Source organism: Arachis ipaensis, chromosome B2 (assembly GCF_059453495.1).
Source record: "Arachis ipaensis isolate K30076 ecotype BB chromosome B2, ASM5945349v1, whole genome shotgun sequence".
Lineage (NCBI taxonomy): Eukaryota > Viridiplantae > Streptophyta > Magnoliopsida > Fabales > Fabaceae > Arachis > Arachis ipaensis.
Genome location: NC_142437.1, coordinates 99,755,807 through 99,761,529, shown reverse-complemented (window position 1 = coordinate 99,761,529; position 5,723 = coordinate 99,755,807). Strand labels below are relative to the sequence as shown.

The 5,723-nt window shown below is 38.5% G+C and overlaps 1 non-coding gene across 1 annotated transcript; it reads right to left on the bottom strand.

Moving 5' to 3' along the window:
• Nucleotides 1–1,919: 1,919 nt before the first annotated feature.
• On the bottom strand, nucleotides 1,920–2,027 carry LOC148574992 (small nucleolar RNA R71). Its single transcript, XR_015906823.1, has one exon. It is a non-coding gene; the product is annotated as a small nucleolar RNA R71 (small nucleolar RNA).
• Between the last annotated feature and the right edge of the window lie 3,696 nt (nucleotides 2,028–5,723).

Here is a 5,723-nt window from a genome sequence, read left to right as displayed (position 1 = left end):
TAAAAAATTTGGAATCCTTATTTTTCTTTTTCAAAATGATTTTCGAAAAAAAAATTAAAAGAAAATACAAAAAAAATCATAAAATCATAAAAATCAAAAAAATATTTTGTATTTCTTGTTTGAGTCTTGAGTCAAATTTAAAGTTTGGTGTCAATTGCATGTTCATCTTGCATTTTTTGAAAAATTCATGCATTCATGGTGTTCTTCATGATCTTCAAGTTGTTCTTGGTAAGTCTTCTTGTTTGATCTTAATGTTTTCTTGTTTTGCATCTTTTCTTGTTTTTCATGTGCATTTTTGCATTCATAGTGTCTAAACATGAAAGATTTCTAAGTTTGGTATCTTGCATGTTTTCTTTGCATATAAAATTTTTCAAAAATATGTTCTTGATGTTCATCATGATCTTCAAAGTGTTCTTGGTGTTCATCTTAACATTCATAGTGTTCTTGCATTCATCACATGTTTTGATCTAAAATTTTCATGCATTGCATCATTTTCATGTTCTTCTCTCTCATCGTTAAAAATTTAAAAATCAAAAAAATATCTTTCCCTTTTTCTCTCTCAAAATTTCGAAAATTAGATTTGACTTTTTCAAAAAATTTTAAAATCTAGTTGTTTCTTATGAGTCAAATCAAATTTTCAATTTAAAAATCTTATCTTTTTCAAAAATCTTTTTCAAAAATCAAATCTTTTTCATTTTTCTTAGTTATTTTCGAAAATTTTAAAAATATTTTTCAAAAATCTTTTTCTTATCTTTACCTCCTAATTTTCGAAAATAACATCATCAATTAATGTTTTGATTCAAAAATTTCAAGTTTGTTACTTACTTGTTAAGAAAGATTCAAACTTTGAGTTCTAGAATCATATCTTGTGATTTCTTGTGAATCAAGTCATTAATTGTGATTTTAAAAATCAAATCTTTTTCAAAACTAATTTCAATCATATCTTTTCAAAAATATCTTTTTATCTTATCTTTTTCAAAAATTTGATTTTAAAATATCCTTTCTAACTTCTTATCTTTTCAAAATTGATTTTCAAAATTTGTTTCAACTAACTAACTAACTTTTTGTTTGTTTCTTATCTTTTTCAAAACTACCTAACTAACTCTCTCTCTCTAATTTTCGAAAATATCTTCCCTCTTTTTCAAATTTTCTTTTTAATTAACTAATTATTTTAATCTTTGATTTTAAAATTTCAAAAATTACTAACCTTTTTCAAAAACTATTTTCGAAAACCACCAACTCTTTTTCAAAAAAATTATTTTCGAAAATTCTCCTTCTCTCTCATCTCCTTCTATTTATTTATTCTTCTACTCACACAGGAACCTCTATACTGTGGTAAAATGGACCCCTATTATTATTATTATTTTTCTGTCCCTCTTTTTCATATGAGCAGGAGCAAAGACAAGAATATTCTTGTTGAAGCAGATCCAGAACCTGAAAGGACTCTGAAGAGGAAACTAAGAGAAGCTAAATTACAACAATCCAGCAAGCACCTTTCAGAAATTTTCGAACAAGAAGAGGAGATGGCAGCCGAAAATAATAATAATGCAAGGAGGATGCTTGGTAATTTTACTGCACCCAATTCCAATTTACATGGAAGAAGCATCTCCATTCCTGCCATTGGAGCAAACAATTTTGAGCTTAAACCTCAGTTAGTTTCTCTGATGCAGCAGAACTGCAAGTTTCATGGACTTCCATCTGAAGATCCTTTTCAGTTCTTAACTGAATTCTTGCAGATATGTGATACTGTTAAGACTAATGGAGTAGATCCTGAAGTCTACAGGCTCATGCTTTTCCTTTTTGCTGTAAGAGACAAAGCTAGAATATGGTTGGACTCTCAACCTAAGGATAGCCTGAACTCTTGGGATAAGCTGGTCAAGGCTTTCTTAGCCAAGTTCTTTCCTCCTCAAAAGCTGAGTAAGCTTAGAGTGGATGTTCAGACCTTCAGACAGAAAGAAGGTGAATCCCTCTATGATGCTTGGGAGAGATACAAAGGACTGACCAAAAAGTGTCCTTCTGACATGCTTTCAGAATGGACCATCCTGGATATATTCTATGATGGTCTGTTTGAATTAGCTAAGATGTCATTGGATACTTCTGCAGGTGGATCCATTCACCTAAAGAAAACGCCTGCAGAAGCTCAAGAACTCATTGACATGGTTGCTAATAACCAGTTCATGTATACTTCTGAGAGGAATCCTGTGAGTAATGGGACGCCTATGAAGAAAGGGGTTCTTGAAATTGATGCTCTGAATGCCATATTGGCTCAGAATAAAATATTGACTCAGCAAGTCAATATGATTTCTCAGAGTCTGAATGGAATGCAAGCTGTATCCAACAGTACTCAAGAGGCATCTTCTGAAGAAGAAGCTTATGATCCTGAAAACCCTGCAATAGCAGAGGTAAATTACTTAGGTGAACCTTATGGAAACACCTATAACTTATCATGGAGAAATCATCCAAATTTCTCATGGAAGGATCAACAAAAGCCTCAAGAAGGCTTTAATAATGGTGGAAGAAACAGGTTTAGCAATAGCAAGCCTTTTCCATCATCCACTCAGCAACAGACAGAGAACTCTGAACAAAATACCTCTAATTTAGCAAATTTAGTCTCTGATTTATCTAAGGCCACTGTAAGTTTCATGAATGCAACAAGGTCCTCCATTAGAAATTTGGAGGTACAAGTGGGCCAGCTGAGTAAAAGGATCACTGAAATTCCTCCTAGTACTCTCCCAAGCAATACAGAAGAAAATCCAAAAGGAGAGTGCAAGGCCATTGACATGATCACCATGGCCGAACCTGTAAGGGAAGGAGAGGACGTAAATCTCAAGGAGGAAGACCTCCTGGGACGCCCAGTGATCAATAAGGAGCTTCCCTATGAGGAACCAAAGGAATCTAAGACTCATCTAGAGACCATAGAGATTCCATTAAACCTCCTTATGCCATTCATGAGCTCTGATGAGTATTCCTCTTCTGAAGAGAATGAGGATGTTACTGAAGAGCAAGCTGCCAAGTTTCTTGGTGCAATCATGAAGCTGAATGCCGAATTATTTGGTATTGAGACTTGGGAAGATGAACCTCCCTTGTTCACCAATGAACTAAGTGATCTGGATCAACTGACATTGCCTAAGAAGAAACAGGATCCTGGAAAGTTCGTAATACCTTGTACCATAGGCAACATGATCTTTGAAAAGGCTCTATGTGACCTTGGTTCAGGGATAAACCTCATGCCCCCTCTCTGTAATAGAGAAACTGGGAATCTATGGGGTGCAAGCTGCTAAAATCTCATTAGAAATGGCAGACAATTCAAGAAAACAGGCTTATGGACAAGTAGAGGACGTGTTAGTAAAGGTTGAAGGCCTTTACATCCCTGCTGATTTTATAGTCTTGGTTACTGGGAAGAATGAGGATGAATTCATCATCCTTGGAAGACCCTTCCTAGCCACAACAAGAGCTGTGATTGATGTTGACAGAGGTGAATTAGTCCTTCAATTGAATGAGGACTCCCTTGTGTTTAAAACTCAAGGACATCCTTCTGTAAACATGGAGAGGAAGCATAAAAAGCTTCTCTCAAAACAGAGTCAACCAGAGCCCCCACAGTCAAACTCTAAGTTTGGTGTTGGGAAGTCTCAACAATGCTCTGCACATCTGTAAGGCTCCATGAGAGCCCACTGTCAAGCTATTGACTTTAAAGAAGCGCTTGTTGGGAGGCAACCCAATTTTTATTATATTTTCATTAGTTATATGTCTTTGTAGGTACATGATCATGTGGAGTCACAAAATAAATAAAAAATTGAAAACGGAATCAAAAACAGCAGAAGAAAAATCACACCCTGGAGGAAGACCTTACTGGCGTTTAAACGCCAGTAAGAAGCATCTGGCTGGCGTTCAACGCCAGAACAGAGCATGGTTCTGGCGCTGAACGCCCAAAATGGGCAGCATCTGGGCGTTTGAACGCCAGAATTGCACCCTGGAGAAGAGCTGGCGCTGAACGCCCAGAACAAGCATGGTTCTGGCGTTCAACGCCAGAAATGGGCAACAAATGGGCATTCAACACCCAGAACAAGCACCAATCTGGCGCTGAACGCCCAGAGTTGTGTGCAAGGGCATTTTGTATGCCTAATTTGGTACAAGGTTGTAAACCCTTGAACACCTCAGGATCTGTGAACCCCACAGGATCCCCACCTACCTCCACTCACTTCTTCTCACTCCTCTTTCACACAATCCCATAAACACTCTTCCCCAAAACTCTTCACCAATCACCTCAATCTCTCTTCCCTATCACCACTTCACCACTCACATCCATCCACTCTTCCCCATAAACCTACCTCATAAACACCACCTACCTTCAAAATTCAAAATCAATTTCCCACCCAAACCCACCCTATATGGCCAAAACTTACCCCCCCTCCCTTCCCTATATATAGCCCTCCATTCCTCCTCATTTTCACACAGCATAACCCTCTCTTCCCCTTCTTGGTCGAAACACATCTCTCTCTCCCTCTCCTCCATTTCTTCTTCTTCATCTCTTCTTTCTTCTCTTGCTCGAGGGCGAGCAATATTCTAAGTTTGGTGTGGTAAAAGCATAAGCTTTTTGTTTTTCCATTACCATTGATGGCACCTAAGACCGGAAAACCCTCTAGAAAAGGGAAAGGGAAGACAAAAGCTTCCACCTCCGAGTCATGGGAGATGGAAAGATTCATCTCCAAAGCCCATCAAGACCACTTCTATGATGTTGTGGTCAAGAAGAAGGTGATCCCCGAGGTCCCTTTCAAGCTCAAGAAGAATGAGTATCCGGAGATCCGACATGAAATCCAAAGAAGAGGTTGGGAAGTTCTAACAAACCCCATCCAACAAGTCGGCATCCTAATGGATCAAGAGTTCTATGCCAATGCATGGATCATTAGGAACCATGATCAAAGTAAGAACCTAAACCCAAAGAATTATCTCACTATGGTTCGGGGGAAATACTTAGATTTTAGTCCGGAAAATGTGAGGTTGGCGTTTAACTTGCCTATGATGCAAGGAGATGCACGCCCCTACACTAGAAGGGTCAACTTTAATCAAAGGTTGGACCAAGTCCTCATGGACATATGTGTGGAAGGAGCTCAATGGAAGATTGACTCCAAAGGCAAGCCGGTTCAACTAAGAAGACTGGACCTCAAGCCTGTGGCTAGAGGATGGTTGGAGTTCATCCAACGCTCCATCATCCCCACTAGCAACCGATCTGAAGTTACTGTGGATCGGGCCATCATGATTCATAGCATCATGATTGGAGAGGAAGTAGAAGTTCATGAAGTCATCTCCCTTGAACTCTACAAAATAGCCGAAAAGCCCTCTCCTGGGGCAAGGCTAGCTTTTCCTCATCTTATCTGCCATCTATGTTACTCAGCTGGAGCTTCCATAGAAGAAGACATTTCTATTGAGGAAGAGAAGCCCATCACTAAGAAAAGGATAGAGCAAGCAAGAGAGTCTATTCATGGAGCTCAAGAGGCGCATGAAGCTCATCACCATGAGATCCCGAAAATGCCTCAAATGCATTTGCCTCCACAAAACTATTGGGAGCAAATCAACACCTCCCTAGGAGAATTAAGTTCCAACATGGGACAATTAAGGGTGGAACATCAAGAGCACTCCATCATCCTTCATGAAATAAGAGAAGATCAAAAAGCAATGAGGGAGGAGCAACAAAGACAAGGAAGAGACATAGAAGAGCTCAAGGA